The sequence below is a fragment of the Pleurodeles waltl genome, chromosome 2_2, assembly GCF_031143425.1.
Source record: "Pleurodeles waltl isolate 20211129_DDA chromosome 2_2, aPleWal1.hap1.20221129, whole genome shotgun sequence".
NCBI lineage: Eukaryota > Metazoa > Chordata > Amphibia > Caudata > Salamandridae > Pleurodeles > Pleurodeles waltl.
Window position 1 is genome coordinate 1,164,179,895 of NC_090439.1, and position 21,582 is coordinate 1,164,201,476.

At 43.7% G+C, this 21,582-nt stretch overlaps 1 long non-coding RNA gene across 1 annotated transcript in view; it reads right to left on the reverse strand.

The window, feature by feature from the left end:
- Window positions 1–3,186: 3,186 nt before the first annotated feature.
- LOC138283018 (uncharacterized) overlaps window positions 3,187–21,582 on the reverse strand; it is a 137,278-nt gene continuing 118,882 nt past the window's right edge. The window contains exon 3 of the long non-coding RNA XR_011201035.1: window positions 3,187–3,271. This is a non-coding gene — a long non-coding RNA (uncharacterized lncRNA). The remainder of the gene's footprint in view (window positions 3,272–21,582) is intronic.

Sequence of the window (21,582 nt, forward strand, 5' to 3'; positions counted from 1 at the left end):
GGAAGACCTGCAAACAGTACCTTGGATTTATAGGGTGTCATGATCCTTGCGCTGAGCTCTGGAGAGCGCCGTTGCTGACGTCGTGGTGTCGGTTTCAGAGTTGGTGCAGGAGTCGTCGGGCCCTTGAAGGCACACCCGTTGCAGATCGAACTCCGGGATGATGAAGTCAGGAGCGCTGGCGTGGATGGCGTCGGGGCTGCGGTGCAAAGTGGGACGATGCGATGTGCGGTGCCCACAGGTCATGGTGCAGGCAGCGGCTCGGTGCTGGTGTCCAACGGTGTCGGTGAGACCAGGGCTGCGGTCTGAAGCGGGCCGGTGCAACGTGCGGTGTCCATAGGTCATGGTGCAGGCGGCAGCGTTGCGGAAGAGTTCTCATCGGTAGGCCCAAGCCAGTGGTGTGGGATGGGTCGGTGCTTCGTGACCCTGACGTGTGGTGTCCACAGGCCACAGTGCAGGCAGGGATGCCTGGTGACGACACAATTCAATGGTGCGGGCATCGGTAGACCGGAGCTGCGGTGCGGGATGGGACTGTGCTTCGTGCTCCTTGCGAGCAGTGTCCACAGGCCATGGTGCAGGCAGCGGCGCCGGTGTCAGCAGCAGCGGCGTCGAAGGGAAGGCCCAGGCTGCGGTGCGAGCAGGCGATGCCTGAGTGCGGGGCCCACAGTTCGCGGTGCGAGCAGCGGCTCAGTGAAGTCGTCTGATGACAGCGTCGGTGAGACCAGGGTCGCGGTGCGAAGCAGGGCAATGCGACTCCTTGCAGCGTCGGCAGCTCACGGTGCGGCAAGCGGCTTCATTGGTGGCGGCGCAGTGGTTTCTCCTCTTGAACAGCACAAAACACACAGTTCCCAGTGCTGCAGGTCGAGGAAACTGAAGTCTTTTGTGTCCCTGAGACTTCCAACAGGAGGCAAGCTCTACTCCAAGCCCTTAGAGAACTTTCTCAAGCAGGACACACAGCAAAGTTCACCCTTTGCAGTCTTTTCAGGCAGAAGCAGCAACTGCAGGCCAGTCCAGCAAAGCAACACAGCAAAGGGACAGTACTCCTCCTTCAGCTCTTCTCCTGGGCAGAGGTTCCTCTTGATTCCAGAAAGATTCTAAAAGTCTGGGGTTTTGGGCCTTCTTCTTATACCCTGTTCTGCCTTTGAAGTTGGTAAACTTTAAAGCAAAGTCTCAAGTGTTTGCAAGATCCTTCCTTGTCCAGGCCAGGCCCCAGACACACACCAGGGGGTCGGAGACTGCATTGTCTGAGGGCAGGCACAGTCCTTTCAGGTGTGAACGACCACTCCTCCCTCCCCTATAGCTCAGATGGCTCAACAGGATATGAAGGCTACACCCCCGCCCCCTCTTGTGTCACTGTCTAGAGAAGAGGTGTGAACAGCCCAACTGTCAAACTGACCCAGATGGGGAATCCACAAACAGGCAGAGTCACAGAACGGTTTAAGCAAGAAAATGCCTACTTTCTAAAAGTGGCATTTTCAAACAGACAATTTTAAAACCAACTTCAATAAAAGATGTATTTTTACATTGTGAGTTCAGAGACCCTAAACTCCACATTTTTATCTGCTCTCAATGGGAATCTGCGCTTTAAGGATATTTAAAGGCAGCCCCCATGTTAACCTATGCGAGAGATAGGCCTTGCACAATGAAAACCTAATTTGGCAGTATTTCACTATTAGGACATATAAAACACATTAATATATGTCCTTCCTTAAACTTACATTATCCCCTGCCCATGGGGCTACCTCGGGCCTACCTTAGGGGTGTCTTACATGTATAAAAAGGGAAGGTTTAGGTTTGGCAAGTGGGTACACTTGCCAAGTCGAATTGGCAGTTTAAAACTGCACAAAGAGACACTGCAGTGGTAGGTCTAAGCCATGGTTACAGGGCTACTAATGTGGGTGGCTCAACCAGTGCTGCAGGTCCACCAGTAGCATTTGATTTACAGGCCCTTGGCACCTCTAGGGAACATTACTAGGGACTTATTAGTAAATCAAATATGCCAATCGTGGATAAACCAATCAACAGTACAATTTCCATAGGGAGCACTTGCACTTTATCACTGATTAGCAGTGGTAAAGTGCGCAGAGACAATAAACCAGCAAAAAACAGACCTGAAAAAATAGGAGGAAGAAGGTAAAAGGTTTTGGGATAACCCTGCAAAAAGGGCCATTTCCAGCAACCAATATGAAGACAATGACTGCTTCCTAATCGGGTCCATCAAAAAAGTTAAATCCAAGAACTTCTTTAACTCTTCTAGATTTGTGGGATCCCACCAAGTAGCTCTAGAGTTGGGCCCAAGTCTAGCACTCTTGTCCCTCAAATACTGTTTAGCATACAACTTACTCTGCTCAACAGTCTCACACAAAAATATATTGTCCATAAACAACTCAAAGAATTTTATAGGCAAAAAGTTTTCAGTATTCACTCTACACTCTGGGAGAGCAGTAAAGGCAGGCAACACCGACTGCACCATGTTTAAGGCAAGCCAGAGTCCAAATCTTTCAATGCCCTAGGCTGTAATCCATCTGCCTCTTGCTGCACTACTGGCACATCAGTGTCTTTCTCTAAAAGTGGCATTTCATCTGCACTGAGAATGGCTTCATCCTCAGATGATTCCTCTCGGACAGTAAATTCACTGCCAGAATTCTGGCTTTCCTCCTCCGCCTCAGATGCAGTGTCAGACTCATAATCATGGTCAGAGGAAGACTCGAAAAGCATGCCAACAACCTGCTGAGCAGTCACTCTGCGGCTAGCCATAGTCCTTACTAGAACAAGTAACTCGACAAACAAGTCAACAATACCCAACACTGTGTAAAATAAGTAATACACAAAGTATGGCTTGATCAAATAAACTGTAAAACTATTGGCATACAGCAACAGCATGGTAGAGTCAATCAAATCGAAGCACACAGACCTATACATTAAATACCACTCACTTGCCAGAGACCGCTAGACTCGCCAGCACCTAGTCTGCACAGGCACAACAAGCACCAATGATTTCCCACTAAAAAGGAAAAACAAAATAAAATTACACATAAGACAACACAAATCACATCATGCACAAATCTAAGAAGAATTTCACAAACAAGCTAAATATGCTGCTATAATTACACAATGTACAAAAAAGCTCATGGGTGCATGTCAACGATATTCATTTGGAGTAAACAGTACAAAAAAGTTTTTCTTACCAAACACATGCAATTACGCAAACTGCAGATCTATCACTTTCAAAAACGCAGTCAGGATCAAAAGCAAAGGAATGAAAAGCTTTGATCTAGAACAAAAATAAATAAAACATTATGATCACACATGCAAATAAGGTCTCAGTCCACAAACCCCCCGCCACCAAACATTCAGAAACTTTCCCTGGTGTCTAGTGGTTTTCTGCACCCATTGGGGCCTAAAAGACTGGCCGATCTGCCCCCAAGGGGGGCAGAAATGGCCAAAATTATTGTCCCCTCACAAAGGGAGTGACCTGTGCCCAAACACCTGCTCCCCAGACAAAATAATATATGTACCACAAATCATCCCTGGTGCCTAGTGGTTTCTGCCCCTCTTGGAGGCAGGTGGGCCTGACAAATAGAGGCTATCTGCCCCCAAGGGGGTCAGAAATGGCCAAAATATATGCCACCTTCCCCCCCAAAGGGAGCAACCCTCGCACAAGGGGCCACTCACCAAACAAAAAATAAACGTGCAATAAATAATCTCTGGTGCCTAGTGGTTTCTGACCCATTTGGGGGCAGATGGGCCTCACATAAATAGACTGATCTGCCGCCAAGGGGGACAGAAACTGCCAAAATTAATCCCCCCCTCAAAGGGGACCGATCCTTGCCCAAGGGGCTACCCCCCAACAAAAAATAAACTTAAAATACACAATTTCTGGTGCCTAGTGGTTTCTGCCCCCCATGGGGGCAGATGGGCCTAAAGTAAAGAGGCTGATCTGCCCCCAAGGGGGCAGAATTGGCCTGCCTATATTGCCCCCAAAGGGGAGAGTCCCTTGCACAGGGGGCTGCTCCCCAAACACACAAAAATCACATTTATAAAAAAATCCCTGGTGTCTAGTAGTTTCTTCCCCCCTTGGGGGCAGATTGGCATAGAAAATGGCCGATCTGCTCCCACAGGGGGCAGAAACAGCTAACATAATGCTCCCCAAATGGGAGCAACCCTTTCCCAAGGGGCACTTCCCAACAGTCACCAAACACATAAAAAAGACAAAAATCCCCGCTGTTTAGTGGGCATTCTTAATGCACGATCTTGGTGCGATCATGCAGCAGGAATGCTCAAAGAGTCATTGGATTCCTCTTTCTCTAAAACTTCCGCCACCCCCAGCGAGAAACTTATCTTGATCTCTATCCCGAGCTGGAAGCAATTGGCTTCCAGCGCGGTGGGGTGACTTCTAATGATGTTGGCGTGCGGAGCATGACAACATCATTAAATAACATGTGGGGTAGAGGGTGGTAGCGGAAGCACGTCCGCTGCCATCCCTGCTGGGGTTGTGTGGGGGGGGGCCCACGGGGTAGTGGTAGCGCTTTCCATGTGGGTTGGTGCCAGGATGTAATGGTTACGTCCTCAGCGCAGCAGCGCCGCAGGCGAGGACGTAACCTTTACGTCCTCAGCACCCAAGCGGTTAATTAATGACAAGCCGACATGTCAAAGCAACAAAATCGTACAAACACTGTCCAAAGATTACCCTAAAAATAAAAGAATGTTCAATACCTTTCATTATTGACAGTGGTGCATTGATAAATATAATGCCTGAAGAGAAGTACAATGAGCTGTCTCCGTCACCGCGGTTTACGATGTTAAAGACCAAAGTGTACACTTGGGCTGCATCAACACCCATGAAGAGTAAAGGTTAATTTGTAGCAACAGTAAAACATAAGAAAACAAAGGCACCAACACCGACCCATGTGCTTCAAGGTACAGCAGCAAGTGCCTGATTGCTCAGTTTCAGCACGGCTCCTGACATAGGTCTGATTTCTGGGGATTACGACGTGATGCCCATCATGAAATGGTAAGTCAATTCCCTTCGTTATTTCATGGTTTAGGAAAGTTAGACTATGAAAGTAGAGCTGCATAATAATGAGGATATCTGTACTATGGCTCAGACACATAGACCATTTGCTTTTCATTTACAAGAAGCTGTTGAATGAGAACTTGAATCGTTACTTAAGCATGATATTATTGAATGATCTACTCGTCCAACACCATGGGTTTCTCCCATAATTGTAGTGCCCATAAAAGACTATGAAGGACTTGTGTGCATATGCATTGGCATGCGGCAGGCAAACAAAAGAATTGAACGAGAATGGCATGTTGCCAAGGTCTTCCCTTGACTTGATTTGAATAAAGGCTATCATCAGTTGTAACTTGAAGAAAATTGCAGGTATATTACAACATTTTCTACACATGTTGGTTTGTTTAGATATGAGAGACTTAGTTTTGGTGTGTCATCAGCTGCAGAACTTTTCCAAGATCTCATTCAACTTGTCATACATCCTGTTGTGAATGCATTCAACTATAGTGATGACATATTTGTTTTCAGAGCTGCACAGAAGGAGCACGATAAACCTTTCACAGGTGTGTCAATTATTCAGTGATGTCGGTTTGACTTAGAATGCTGACAAGTGTGAGTTCAATAAGACAAATTCTTTGGCAGTATCTTTTCCGATGGGGGCATGACGACTGATCCTGCAAAAGTACAAGATTTGACAACTGCTGAATCCCCTCAAGATGTTTCAATAGTACTCTCTTCTCTTGGCATGGCCAGTTACTTTTCAAGATACATATAAGGCTTTGCCACTGTTAGTGCTCCATTACGAGAGCTGATGGAAAAAAAAAACGATTTGTCTCAGTGGTCAAAAGAATGTGAGAAAAGTTTTTTAAAGTTTCAAGCGATTCCAACACGCCATTGAAAATGCCACAGAAATGGCATAGTTTAATTTAAAATTTCATCCATTGTGTTTGAAACTAGTCCGGTCAGGCTAGGCGCTATACTTGCAGAGCATAGTGGAAGCCCAAATGCTAATTGGAAAATTAAGGCTAGTAGAAGTTTGTCTCAAACAGAACATACTTACTCACAGCCTCAGAGTGAAAGTTTTGCTGTGGTGTGGACTTGTGAACATTTCTATGTGTTCATGTATGGAAATCCGTTTACGCTGGTGGGCAATCATCAGGCTTTACTATCTTTGGCAATTCAAAAGCCAAGATGCCTCCTCAAATTGAATGATGGGGATTGAGATTGTAAGAGTACGATTATACAATTGTGCATCGTCTAGGAAAGGATCAAAATCCTGCTGACTACCTTTCAAGAGTACCCATATAAGGTCACAGTACTGCCTCCTAGACGGCTGAGGCCTACAACACTTTCATTGTCAAGAACACCAGGTGCTGTATCATTAGCCCTGACTGTCACTGCCACGAGTCATGATGGTGACCTTCTGAAGTTAAAAAACATAACTACACCTCAGTTGTGGAACAAACACATTCAAACTCTCAGTAATGATGGGGAATATCAAAAATGTCAAAGATGAATTGTCCATAGCTCAGGAAAGAATTATATTAGGAGGATCCTGATTCTGAAGAGTCTGAGACAGAGTGATTGAAGTGGCTCACAAAGGACTTCTAGGTATCGTAGCCACAAAGAGAACTCTCTAAGACTGAGTTTGGTTTCCATACTTAGACAAAACAGTTGAATAGGAACTCAAGGTTGTCACATATGCAATTGTCTGTAAACCTAAGTTATTTGACATACTCTGAACCTGTCAGAGCTCCCTAACCAAGCTTGGGAGAGAATCACCATTAATTTATGTGGTCCAGTTGATAATGGACATCATTTAATGGGGATTGTACATGAACACTCAAGGTATCCTTTGGTTGATGTTCTCTCATCCGAGACTCATGAAAAAATAATCAAAAAACTTGATGGCATTTATGCAACATGGGATGTACCAGCCACTGTGAAGTCTGACAATAGTCCTCCCTTCAACAGTAAAGAATTTAAAGAATTTTTGGAGCATCTGAACATAGAGCATCAAAAGATCGCACCTTTATAGCCAAATGCCAATGGACTTGTTAAGCTTTTTCTGAGTACAGTAAAGAAAGCAGTGCAGAGTGAAATTCTTGAGAAGCTAAATTTGAAAACAGTATTAAATTCTACTCTACGAGCTTACAGTTCGACACTTCACTCGACTACAGGTGAAAGTCCTCCAACGTTGTTTGGGAGAGCAATGACAGCTAAGTTACACGAATGACCACCAAAGGAAATGAAAATGAAAACATGATTCGTACAAGGGACTTAGTTAACAATCAGAAAATGAACGTTTTTATACAGACAAGAGGTGACCTGCAAAAGACATCTCATTCAGAAACGATGTGGTGATTGCTCGACAAATCTGATGCTCCTTACCATGCTGAACCTTTTCAAGTGGTGTCTACCAAAGGGCACATGGTGACTGCCCAGCGTCTGGGGAAGTCTATTACCAGAAGCTCTTCTCATTGATCTTGAACTTGAAATGGTGAAAGAAAGACTGAATATGAAATCTTAGTGACTGCTGCTGATTTCTTACCATCTTTAATAATCTCTGATCCTGAAGATGACACTCTACAGCTTCCAGTAACCACATTGGGTCAGATGATCAAATCGACAAGAAGATTGATTGAAGAGATATAATTATATATATATATATATATATATATATATATATATATATATATGTATATATATGTATATATATATATATATATGACTAATGATTTTCTAAAAAAAATTGATTTTTCATTTAACAGAGGGGGAGATGATGATTTAGAACAGAACTGTGAAAGCGGAATTAATTACTAATAAATTTGTATTGACTAATGGGTCAGGAATCTACATGAATTAGGCTAACATAGAAAATAACATGTACTTTGGAAAATGTGCCCACTTGCGTGGCTGCCATAACAAATGTAATAATTAATAACAAATTCACACTTATATTTTGGTTGATGTGTACACGTAGAATAAAGTGTATTAATGAGTTATACTAAAATATGAATGTCATGTATTTGTTTAAATAATGTTGAGCTTTTGATTAATGACAAGGTTTGGGCCTAGTCAACAAAGCCTCATGTTAAGTTCTATGGCCTAATAAATGTTCGTAAATATCTTGTGAAAGTAGATAATTAATATTGCTCATTGTTCACGCTGTGCTGACCAAGCGATTTGTTCATGTCTTAAACTTTCTCATGAGAACTGCTGGTGAAGATGTTCTGTACTACAAAATGGTACTTTGTAAACTTGATGCTTGAGACAGAAATGTTCTCAGGAGCTAACAATGGATGCTCTGATTGGAGCTAGGATTGCAACAAAAGAAGTTACCTGACGATGGGGACAGGAGAAAAGGAGCCAATCTTCGACGTGTGAAAGACTGTCTAGCTATAGTTTAGATTTGGAGTTTATTTGGTCCTACTGTAAACGTACAATTTCATGACCAATGATGGCGTGAGAATATGTTTAGGGAATTCAGTGTGTCCAGATCATACTTTGAGGATCGGTTAGCCATATCACCATTTTGCCTTATACCATTAGCTATTAACTATTAGCCATTTGCTGTTTTCCATCTTCCCTGCCACCTTAGTTTATTCTGTTCTTCTCTTGCCCGAATCCTGTTTGTGGAGCACCGCAGTTTCAGATGACTTTTTTCCCATTAACCATCCTCATAGAGGAATTGCACTAATGCTGATTTTTTTTTTTTTAGAACCATCCTCGTAGAGAAGTTGTGTTAATGTTGATTCTTAGCTTGATAACCATCCTCGTAGAGGCTGTGTTAATGCTGATTCCTAGCTTGATAATGATCCTCGTAGAGAGGGTGTGTTAATGCATATTCCTTAGCTTAATGTCCTTTTTGTGTTTCAGTTAACTTAGAGCCCAACTGTGGCTGAGTCATTTCCTTTATTACCCATTTCTGACACTGACCAGACAGCTGTCCAACTGGTGAAGAGATTGCAGCTTGCTGACCCACTTGAGAAGAGGTATACTGAAATGCTGTTGCTTTTGCTGTATGCTTTATTTTCCTCTTAGGTACCAGCCTCTATTTTGATAGAGACCTAGTTAGATGTTTTCCAAATTAACCTTTGACTAAATTACTTTTGCATGAAGTCCAAACATGCCATTGTAATTGGAGGGTTAGTTAGAGTGTCACGCGCTTACAAATGTCATTAACTGATAATTGATTTTGTTCACCTGTTGAATCTAGATGTATGCTATCTCTATTGTTATTGATGCTATTGCTTTGTACTGTAACTCTTGAATGTCTAATAATCAATACACTAGTTAAACTGAGATTTTTTTGACATTTTGGTCAGCCTGTGTTGTTTGTATATGCTTGCGAGTCAGGGAAACTGAGATAGAAGGAATAAAAGCTGCAGTTGAAAATTTAGTAAGGTTTCTGAAGCAATTGTCTACCTGTAGTAAACAGACAAGTTGTGTATTGATTTTGATTAGTGCTCGCAATATTTGCATTTAGTATGGCATGGATCTGAATTGAGGAAGGCAAACCGAAAGGGCTTTGTCAGCCGCTGTACGTGTAGCTTTAGGGAAGACATGTATGAAGTGTAAGAAGACTGGTCATTTCGCTCGAGTGTGTAAACAAGATCAAAAGGTGATGTTGGTTGAACAGCAACAATTGGTTGAGAGGCAAGTGGGTGAGTGTGGTGATTTGCATCTTTCCAAAAAGTGTGTTCTGATAGTTAATGATGCATCCAATTGTAAGTCTGGTCTTAAGCTTTGCAAAGATCCGGTTTGTGAAGTCATGATTGGTGAAGTTAAATTGAAAGTTACGGTGGATTCAGGTTCACCAATAATGATTGTTTCTGACGCAAATTATCATTCCTTTTGGAGTGACTCTCCTTTATCTGCTCCTGATATAAAAACCATAGCATTTGATGGCCAACAGATTGATATGTTGGGGTACTTTATTGGAAAAATTAGTTACCAGCACAAGAACATTGACTCTAAAGTGTATGTTGCCAAGAGAGGGTACAATATTTTGGGGTGGAAGGATCAAGGGCAGTTTGGTATGGTGCTTAAGCCAGGCACTGATCAACCCATTACATTGGTGGGGAAAGTGGAGGTTAAACTAGATTCCATCCAGGATGTTCTTATTAAACACTCTGAAGTTTTCAGCAATAAGCTTGGTTTAGTGAGGGGGTATGAACATAGAATTATTCTCAAACCTGATGCTGTTCCTGTTGTACATAGGGTACGTAATGTACCTTTGAGTGTCAGGGGAAAATTGAAAGAGCATCAGTGTGATTTATGCAGTGATGGGGTTATTGAACCAGTTGACTCTTCACAATTGGTGTCTCCAATTGTAGTCGCGGTTAAGAAGACTGGAGAGTTAAGATTATGTATTGACTTGAGATCTTTAAACAAAAACATTTTGGTTGATTGTTTTCCTTTGCCCAAAATTCAAGAGTTATTGGCTCGTTTGGGGGGAATGAAGGTTTTCTCTACGATTGACCTTAGGTCTGCCTATCATCAAGTGGAGTTAAGTAAGGAATCCCGTTCACTCACCACGTTTATTACCCCGTTTGGGGCTTTTAGATTTTTGCGAATGCCGTTTGGCTTAGCCTCCGCGGCGTCCGTATTCCAGAAACTTATGTTTCAGTTATTTGGCGACATACAGGGTGTTTTAGCTTACCAGGATGACATTTTAATTGGTTTGGAATCTTTTCAAGACCATGTACTCATGTTGGACAGAGTTTTGGGAATTCTGAATGACCATGGGATCACGGTTAGAAAAGACAGGTGTAAGTTTATGGTAGATTCTGTTGATTATCTAGGTCATCAAATTTCTGCACAAGGCATTCTTCCTAAAAGAGACTTATTATTGGCTATTGAGAATTCCCCTGCTCCTAATAATAAAGATCAGGTGAGATCCTTTTTGGGTCTTTGTGAGTACTACTCACGTTTTGTGCAAAATTTTGCTTACTTGTCGGAACCGTTAAGGAGGATTCTTAGGAAGGGGGAAAAGTTTTTATGGCTGGAGGAGCAGGAGCAAGCTTTTTCCACGCTTAAGTCTCTCATTGTACAGGCTCCTGCTCTTCATCCATTTGACGAGGATCTACCTTCAGTAATTACTGTGGATGCAAGTGGTGTTGGTTTGGGAGCCATTCTTAGTCAGATGGAGAAAGGGAAGGAGCATACGATCGCATTTGCATCTAGACGTCTATCGGATGCTGAGATGAATTATAGCACAATCGAGAGGGAGGCGTTGGCTTGTGTATGGGGAGTTAATCATTTCTTAACATATGTTTGGGGAAGGAAGTTCACGCTTGTCACAGATCACAAGCCTTTGGTCTATCTTTGGAACAACAAGGTTTTTAATAAAACCAGTCCTAGGCTGACCAGATTGTTAGCCAGGTTGTATAAATTTAATATGAAGGTGAAGCACATTGCAGGGACTAATAACTGCAGGGCAGACTTCCTGTCTAGGTGTCCTGTCAATAACACTGGGTTTGAGAAACTGTCAGTCGAGGAAGACGTCGTGGTGGGCATGATTGATGGTGTGGTTGCAGCTGGTGAAGTCATCTCTAGGCCGGTTTGGAAGAGGCGGTGAGCAGGGATAAGTTTTTACTACTCCTTAAGAAGTATATTCGTGAAGGTTGGCCTACGGGTGGGGGATTGTCGGATGTAATGAAATCTTATGGCAAGATCAAGGAGGAGTTAAATGTGGAAGACGATTTGGTTTTGAGGGGTGAACGTTTGATTCCTCCCAGGGATCTAAGGCTCAGACTAATAAAGTTAGCTCATCAAGGGCATGTTGGTATTACTGGTACGAGAAGACGGTTACGTTTATATTATTGGTGGCCAGGTATGGATTCTGAAGTAGAAGTAGTAATTAAGAATTGTGGTAGTTGTAGAGTAGCGGATAAAAGTTTGCACACCAGGGAGGTGCCTTTGTGTTCTGTACCCTTCCCTGACAAGCCGTGGCAGAAGTTGGGTCTAGATTTTATGGGTCCGTTAGGAGCTTGCAATGATGGGAAGAAATATGTATTGGTTGCAGTGGATTATTTTTCTAAATGGGTATCATATTAATTTTTAAGAGAACGGAATACCACCAGCGTGATTGATTTCTTGAAGGAGATTTTTCATTGGGAGGGGATTCCTGAGTTTTTAGTCTCTGACAATGGTGTACAATTTATCTCACATCGGATGGTGAACTTATTAAGGAAATGTAATATAAAGCATCTTACTACTGCTTTATATAGTCCGCAAGGGAATGGTTTAGTAGAAGGGTGAACAGGATGATCAAGGAGACCATTCAATTGGCTGTCAGTTCGGGGGTTAACGTGCAAGAAGCGGTTTCAGAAAGGATCTGGAGTTATCACAACAAGCCACATTCTTCTACAGGCGTTGCTCCTTTTGTGCTTTTGAAGGGCAGGCACTCGGGTAATGAACTCTCTCCTGAGTGGGTGGTGCAAGAAACCTGGGGGAGTGATGCAAACGTTGATCTCAGTCAAGTAAGAGAAAACGTAGATGTGAGAAAGTAGCCTCTTTCTAGCCTTGTTACCCCCACTTTAGGCCTGTTTGTGAGTGTATGTCAGGGTGTTTTCACTGTCTCACTGGGATCCTGCTAGCCAGGGCCCAGTGCTCATAGTGAAAACCCTATGTTTTCAGTATGTTTGTTATGTGTCACTGGGACCCTGCTAGTCAGGACCCCAGTGCTCATAAGTTTGTGACCTATAGGTATGTGTTCCCTGTGTGATGCCTAACTGTCTCACTGAGGCTCTGCTAACCAGAACCTCAGTGGTTATGCTCTCTCTTTACAAATTGTCACTAACAGGCTAGTGACCAATTTTACCAATTTACATTGGCTTACTGGAACAACCTTATAATTCCCTAGTATATGGTACTAAGGTACCCAGGGTATTGGGGTTCCAGGAGATCCCTATGGGCTGCAGCATTTCTTTTGCCACCCATAGGGAGTTCTGACAATTCTTACACAGGCCTGCCACTGCAGCCTGAGTGAAATAACGTCCACGTTATTTCACAGCCATTTTACACTCCACTTAAGTAACTTATAAGTCACCTATATGTCTAACCTTTACCTGGTAAAAGTTAGGTGCAAAGTTACTTAGTGTGAGGGCACCCTGGCACTAGCCAAGGTGCCCCCACATTGTTCAGGGCCAATTCCCCGGACTTTGTGAGTGCGGGGACACCATTACACGCGTGCACTACATATAGGTCACTACCTATATGTAGCTTCACAATGGTAACTCTGAATATGGCAATGTAACATGTCTATGATCATGGAATTGCCCCCTCTATGCCATCCTGGCATAGTTGGCACAATCCCATGATCCCAGTGGTCTGTAGCACAGACCCTGGTACTGCCAAACTGCCTTTTCAGGGGTTTCACTGCAGCTGCTGCTGCTGCCAACCCCTCAGACAGGCTTCTGCCCTCCTGGGGTCCAGCCAGGCCTGGCCCAGGATGGCAGAACAAAGGACTTCCTCTGAGAGAGGGTGTTACACCCTCTCCCTTTGGAAAATGGTGTGAAGGCAGGGGAGGAGTAGCCTCCCCCAGCCTCTGGAAATGCTTTCATGGGCACATTTGGTGCCCATTTCTGCATAAGCCAGTCTACACCGGTTCAGGGACCCCTTAGCCCTGCTCTGGCGCGAAACTGGACAAAGGAAAGGGGAGTGACCACTCCCCTGACCTGCACCTCCCCTGGGAGGTGTCCAGAGCTCCTCCAGTGTGCTCCAGACCTCTGCCATCTTGGAAACAGAGGTGCTGCTGGCACACTGGAATGCTCTGAGTGGCCAGTGCCACCAGGTGACGTCAGAGACTCCTTCTGATAGGCTCCTTCAGGTGTTGCTAGCCTATCCTCTCTCCTAGGTAGCCAAACCCTCTTTTCTGGCTATTTAGGGTCTCTGTCTCTGGGGAAACTTTAGATAACGAATGCAAGAGCTCATCCGAGTTCCTCTGCATCTCTCTCTTCACCTTCTGCCAAGGAATCGACTGCTTACCGCGCTGGAAGCCTGCAAAACTGCAACATAGTAGCAAAGACGACTACTGCAACTCTGTAACGCTGATCCTGCCGCCTTCTCGACTGTTTTCCTGGTGGTGCATGCTGTGGGGGTAGTCTGCCTCCTCTCTGCACTAGAAGCTCCAAAGAAATCTCCCGTGGGTCGACGGAATCGTCCCCCTGCAACCGCAGGCACCAAAGAACTCCATCACCGGTACCCTGGGTCTCCTCTCAGCACGACGAGCGAGGTCCCTTGAATCCAGCAACTCTGTCCAAGTGACTCCCACAGTCTAGTGACACTTCAGTCCAAGTTTGGTGGAGGTAAGTCCTTGCCTCCCCACGCCAGACTGCATTGCTGGGAACCGCGACTTTTGCAGCTACTCCGGCCTCCGTGCACTTCTGGCGGAAATCCTTTGTGCACAGTCCAGCCTGGGTCCACTGCACTCTAACCTGCTTTGCACGACCTCCTAAGTTGTTCTCCGGCGACGTGGGACTCCTTTGTGCGACTTCGGGTGAGCACTGTTTCACGCATCCTTGTAGTGCCTGTTTCTGGCACTTCTCCGGGTGCTACCTGCTGCTGAGAGGGCTCCTTGTCTTGCTCGACGTCCCCTCTGTCTCCTGACGCAATTTGAGACATCCTGGGCCACAGCAGCGTCCAAAAACCCTTACCGCACGATTTGCAGCTAGCAAGGCTTGTTGGCGGTCTTTCGGCGGGAAAACACTTCTGCACGACTCTCCACTGCGTGCGGGATCCGTCCTCCAAAGGGGAAGTCTCTAGCCCTTGTCGTTCCTGCAGAAACCTAAGCTTCTACTGTCCAGTAGTGGCTTCTTTGCACCCACAGCTGGCATTTCCTGGGCATCTGCCCATCTCCGACTTGCTTGTGACTTTTGGACTTGGTCCACTAGTTCCACAGGTACCCTCGACTGGAAACCCATCGTTGTTGCATTGCTGGTTTGTGTCTTTCCTGCAGAATTCCCCTATCACGACTTCTATGTCCTTTGGGGAACTTTAGTGCACTTTGCACTCACTTTTCAGGGTCTTGGGGTGGTGCTATTTTTCTAACCCTTACTATTTTCTAATAGTCCCAGCGACCCTCTACAAGGTCACATAGGTTTGGGGTCCATTCGTGGTTCGTATTCCACTTTTGGAGTATATGGTTTGTGTTGCCCCTATCCCTATGTGTCTCCATTGCATCCTATTGTAACTATACATTGTTTGCACTGTTTTCTAATACTATTACTGCATATTTTGGTATTGTGTATATATATCTTGTGTATATTGGCTATCCTCATACTGAGGGTACACTCTGAGATACTTTGGCATATTGTCATAACAATAAAGTACCTTTATTTTTAGTATAACTGTGTATTGTGTTTTCTTATGATATTGTGCATATGACACTAAGTGGTACTGTAGGAGCTTCACTCGTCTCCTAGTTCAGCCTATGCTGCTCTGCTAAGCTACCATTATCTATCAGCCTAAGCTGCTAGACACCCTATACACTAACAAGGGATAACTGGGCCTGGTGCAAGGTGCAAGTACCCCTTGGTACTCACTACAAGCCAGTCCAGCCTCCTACAGTAGAGAGACATCAAAGTAGGAGTAAGAGGAGATATGACAATCTCAAAAGAGTTAAGGCATTTCCTTTTGCTGTCAGTGATGCAGTTAGAGTGAAGAAACCTCAAGGGAAAAGGAAAGGAGTTTCTAGTTTTTTTCCTATCACTAAGGTTATTAGGGTGTCTAAACATTCTGTTATGGTGGAAGGAGGCAAATGGTGGAGCATGAGGAATGTGGTGAAGGTTGCTGTTCCGGTTCCAGAGCTGAATAGTGGGTTGTTCGACGTTTGGTTTGATGGAGGTTATGATGTTATTGTGGGTGATGGTGGTACCTTGGAGCGGGGAGTGTGCGAGGAAGTGAGGTGGAGAACTTCAGGAAGGAGGTTCTGGACCGCTCTTAGGGAGTTCAGAAGGCGACTTTCAGGGTCATGGAGCATTGGATGTTGGTAGTGGTACTCACACTACTGGCGTTTTGGACCAATCTGAGAGGTCCAATGAAGGTGTGATTCAGGTGGATACGAGAGAAGTGTTGGATAGACCTAGAAGGAACGTATCTAAACCCAAGTATCTGAATCAATATGTTATGTATTGAGGGTGGCCACATTTTATTGGTGGTTTGGTGGGTTTTTTGTTTTTATTTTTTTTGGGGGTCAGTTTGGAAGGGGGAAGATGTATTGTGTTTTAAAATTCTATCTAAATGTGTAATATGTCTTTATGGAATGTATCAGCTGGAATTCCGATGACCTCACCGATTCTGGGCTGGGCAGTTGCGTTGCTGCTTTGACTCGGTGGCTGTGAGGACGTTGGTGTTGACAGAGGAATACATCTTCTTGTTTGAGACAAACAAGCTGCTTGGAGTTTCCTTATTTCAGTGGAGGATACAACTGGAGCTTAGCATTTCCTGACCACAGAATGTTTAATTTGAGAATTTTAGAGAATTTGAGGAGAGTTCTGTGTAATTCGAAACCTCCTTCGAGACCTGCACAATTTGAATCATTAGCTATTTGGGGATTAGTAGCCAGACAACAATAGCAACAGGAATTTGAGAGAAGAATGAGAAAGGCTGAGAAACCTTTAGCTGAAGCAAGATGGGATAGTGAGCAAATATTTTGGAGAACTGAGACTTTACAGGGAATTAAGATGTTTCCTGCCATTACACAAGAGAATGAGAGCAAGGCCAGGAAGTGTACCAGAAAGAGAGATTCGTATCCTTCTGAGGAAAGAGAGCAGAATCTAAAAGTCTGGGAAATCTTTGACTTTTGATGAAGACTCAGATGATGACGAGTTCACTTTGCAATTATTGAGAAGTCGTCCCCCACTATTTGCAGCACATGAGACAGGTCCCAGTACTAGTGCATACCCTACAGCTTCGGTGCCCATTGAGACTATACAAAGGCAAGTAAAGAGTGGTCACAATGTTCCCATGACTTCTACATTACAGATAGCTGTGCCGCTGTTTGACATACCAAGGATTTGTCCAGATGTACCTATTGTAGATACTGCAACAAGTTTAATGATACCAACAGGACAAGTTTCCCAGATGAGACAGGTTTACCAGAAGCCGACTCTGATTCAGATAGAGTCTACCACTAATTTAATGTCTCCAGTGCAAGCAGAGACAATCCCGAGGTACACCCCTGTAACAGGGTCACACACACAGATGTCTGCAATAACAAGTCAAAATACAGGAGTAATGTACCCCAGAGATCAAAAGCCTGACCGAGTCCGGACACTGTGTCTGTACCCATTACCATAGGTCCTGTCTTACCACTGTTTGCCCAGGGAAACACTAGAAGCAGTGAAAAGAAAATGTTGAATCCGAGAGTAGAGATGGAAAGGTTCAATGAAAATACAGGAATGATGACTCCAATGAAACCGACATTTGATATGACAGGTCTGTTAACTGATTTGAGTTCTTCCAGGACTCTTCCGAATAATTCGGGGAGATCAGACATAGGTCTTCACCCAATTATGATGACACCAGAGACTCCATGTCTAACGATACAGCAAGTGCCCAGTGTAGGTAATAACAATATCTCGTTGCAAGGTTTGACAGCCCAGCAATTAACTGAATTCCTGGAGAAGCTGAGTAGTACACAAGGAGATTCAAGTGGAAGAAGTTCACTAAATTTTACCAGGTTTAGATTTGAAGCAGAGGAATTAATTGAGGGAGCAATCAATTTAAACAGAATTGAAGAAGAGTTGCACTATTTGTGCAAACTGATTACCAACAAGGCAAGTTTAGTACACCTAGAACATTTATTGGCAGAGAATAGACAGGACAGTTCAAGAAGGAAAGGAGTTTGTACATGCGTATTATGAAAGATTGTTGCAGGTGTTCAAACATTACAGTGGTACAGAAACAATTGAGCCAAAAGACATTATTGATTTTGTGTTTAGATTTGTCAAAGGATTGAGACCTGAAATTAGCCAGATGATTAAAAGTCATTTGATTTGTTGGCAAGTGAAACCGGTTGAAGAAGTATTGCAATATGCTAAGTATTGTAGTGATGAGATTGAACTGAAGCAGAGAAAGTTGAAAGAGAAGGCAACAGTGATGCAGATTAAAGCCCCACAATCAAGAATGCAAGGACGTTTTCGGCAGCAGGTAAACTTGTGGTTTCAGAATCAGGTGAAAGGTAGAGATTGTGGTGGAGTTGGAAATGTGAATCATGGTCCCGATTGGATTACTATAGTCATTCAGAATGATGTGCAGGGAATGAAGAGAACATTACTGTGTCACTGATGTGTAGGGAATGAAGAGAACATTACTGTATCACGCTTGCGGAGGCCTCGGACATTGGAAGCAGAAGTGTCCGATGCTAGGACAGGAAAGTTTTGTACCACAGACCAATGAAATCAACTATTTTCCACACATGAGAGGACCAAGAGGGAGAGGTCAGAATTTTGTTTTCCAAAACTATGTAAATCAGGTGCAAAGTCCTCAGCCTATGCAATAGATGCAGACGCCACATTTGCAAATGCCCCAGTCACAGCAAATGCAACCCCAAGTTCAAATGGTACCCAGGCAACAAATTCAGATACCTCACGCCCCAATGGGGTCCGAGTGAAAGTTCAGATGAAGAAGAGTGTGTGTTGGCCGCTTCATTAGAAGTAGACCAGAAGGGCCCATATGTGAAGGGTATGGTGATGGGTCACAAAGTCTCATTTTTAGTCGACACTGGAGCTACACGCTCTAAGGTGAGAACTGCAGAAGTTCCCAACTTGCCCCTTTCAGGGAAGACAGTACAGATTGTAGGAGTTGCAAACTAGTATTTGACAAACCCGATTACAGAACCTGTTTCAGTTAAAATTGGAAACTAAGGATTTACACAAATTTGTAGTTTGTAACTCAAGTCCAGTTTCCTTACTGGGAAGAGATTTGCTATGCAAAATGAGATGTTCAATTACCTGTTCAAATTATGGGATTGCCATACAGACAAATAGTGATGGCGAAGATGAACAGTCTGAGGAGACAGAGTACAACTCGGTAGGAGAAGAGTATCTATTGATCAGTTTCTTTCCTGTTTTTACAATACGAGATATTAACTTATAGGGAACGGTTAGGATGAAGGTTTGGGATTTTTCAGGGAAAGACATTGGTCTAATCAGAGGAACTGAACGCAATTTTCCCCCAGATTCTTCAGTACCACATTAAACAGGATACTATTGAAGGGACTGCCCCTATAATTGCAGAATTTGTGAGATAGGGTATTCTGAAAGACGTATTGAGCAGTCCATGCAATTCACCTATCATGGGGTTACAAAAACCCTGTGGGAAATTTAGGATAGTTCAGGATTTGAGGAAAATAAATGATATTGTGATTAAATGTTTTCCAGTGGTGCCCAGTCCAGCAGTGATATTGTTTCAGATCCCATGTGATGCTGAATGGTTCGCCGTAGTAGACCTATCACAAGCATTCTTTTCCGTACCTCTTCATGAGGCTAGCCAGTTTCTCTTCTGTTTTAAATTCCTTGACCGAGTCTATTGTTGGTGCAGAATTCCTCAAGAATTTTCAGAGTCACTGTCTATCTTCAATCAGATACTGAAGAAGAATCTGGAGTCATTGGAGAGGCCTTTCCAATCAACATTAGTACAGTACATTGATGATTTGTTAATCACTGCTAAAATGAGAGAAGCTTGCAGGCACGATACGATTGCCTTGCTAAACCATTTGGGGAAAAACAGACATAAGGTGTCCCCTGCGAAATTACAGTATTGTCAGACAGAAGTGAAGTATTTGGGACACCAGGTTGGAAAGGGAGCTAGAAAGATTTCCAGAGAGAGAGTCACAGCCATACTGCAGATGAATCTCCCAGTTACATAGACAGATAGCTGGATGTTTCTGGGAATGGTGAGCTATTGTCATCAGTGGATTCCCAACTTTTCAATCATTTCCAAGCCATTGCAGAAGTTAACTCACAAAGAAGTCTCTGATTCCCTAGAATTAGATCAAGCTTGCATGAAAGCCTTTACTGAGCTGAGAGAAGGTCTGTGCAAAGCTCCGGCTTTGGGAATGCCTGACTACACAAAGCCATTTATGTTGTTTTGTCATGAGCGTGATGCATGTTCTTTGTCTGTCCTGACTCAGGTCGATGGTGGTGTAAACCGCCCAGTGGCATAATTTTTTAGCTACTTTGGACCCAGTTGCAGCAGCGTTACCTGGCAACTTACTAACTATAGCAGCGGTTGGATTGAGCCTCACTTAGCGTGAGAGCATTGTGCTGGGACATCCTTTAACTGTTTTGGTCCCTCACTCCATAGAAGTTTTACCTACCCGATCCAAGACCCAACATCTAACCAACGCAAGATTGACCAGATATGAAACTATAATTTTGGGGTCACCAAATGTTACTCTGAAAAGGTGTACAGTGCTTAACCCAGCCACCTTGCTTCGGAAGTAAAATGTTGAATTTGATAAATTGAAAGAGGTTGAACATGACTGTCTTGAAGTCACTGATTTGTGCACAAAACCTAGACCTGATATTCGAGATACCCAACTGGAAGAAAATGACCATATTATCTTTGTTGATGGTTCCTGTTTAAGAAATAACATGGGAACACTGAAAGTAGGATACGCAGTGTGCACAATTTCTGCTATACTCAAAGCTTCTTGGCTTCGAGGAGTGTATTCTGCACAAGTGCCTGAATAAGTGGCTCTTACTAGAGCATGCCATGTCTCTGCACAGTTTAAGGTTACCAATTATACCGACAGTCAGTACGGATTTGGAATAGTCCACGACTTTGGTCAGCAATAGTCAGAGAGAGGTTTCCTAAGCTCTTCTGGTTCACTAGTTAGAAATGGTGGGAGAATCCATGAATTGTTACAAGCTTTATAAATGCCTGAAAAGGTTGCTGTGGTGAAATGCAATGCACACCAGAGATTGCAGGATTTTGTATTAATGGGAAATGGATATGAAGATCAAGTCGCAAGGTTTTGTGCATTGAATTGTATATTCTTCAAAGACAAACGGGAACTGTTACCCGAGGAAAGAATGTGTACAAATTTTGCTCTTACTGTGATTGACACCTGGGAGGAGCTGAAAGTTGTTCAAGAAAATGTTGACAAAGATGAAAAGAAAATGTGGGTTAAAATGAAGTGTGTACAGTGGGAAGATGATGTCTGGGTTTCAGTGGAAAGCCAAATAGTTCTGCCAAACAACTTGTTGACTCAAATGGCTACATATTACCATGGTTAAGCGCATGTTAGGAGGGATGCTATGATTCGTACCTTCAAACAGTTTTGGTTCAATCCAAAGTTCAGACAGGTTGCCAAAGCAGTTTGCCACTGTTGCATTATTTGTCAACAGATGAATGTCGGTAAAAGGACTGTGGTTAATATGAGCCACATTGGAAGAGCGGGAGGTCCATTTAGCAGAATGCAGATGGATTTTATTGAGATGCCTGTGTGTAGAGGATTGAGATATGTGCTGGTGATTGTTTGCATTTTTAGTCATTGTATTGAAGCTTACCCCACATGGAGAAATGACAGTATTACTGTAGCAAAGCTATTGCTT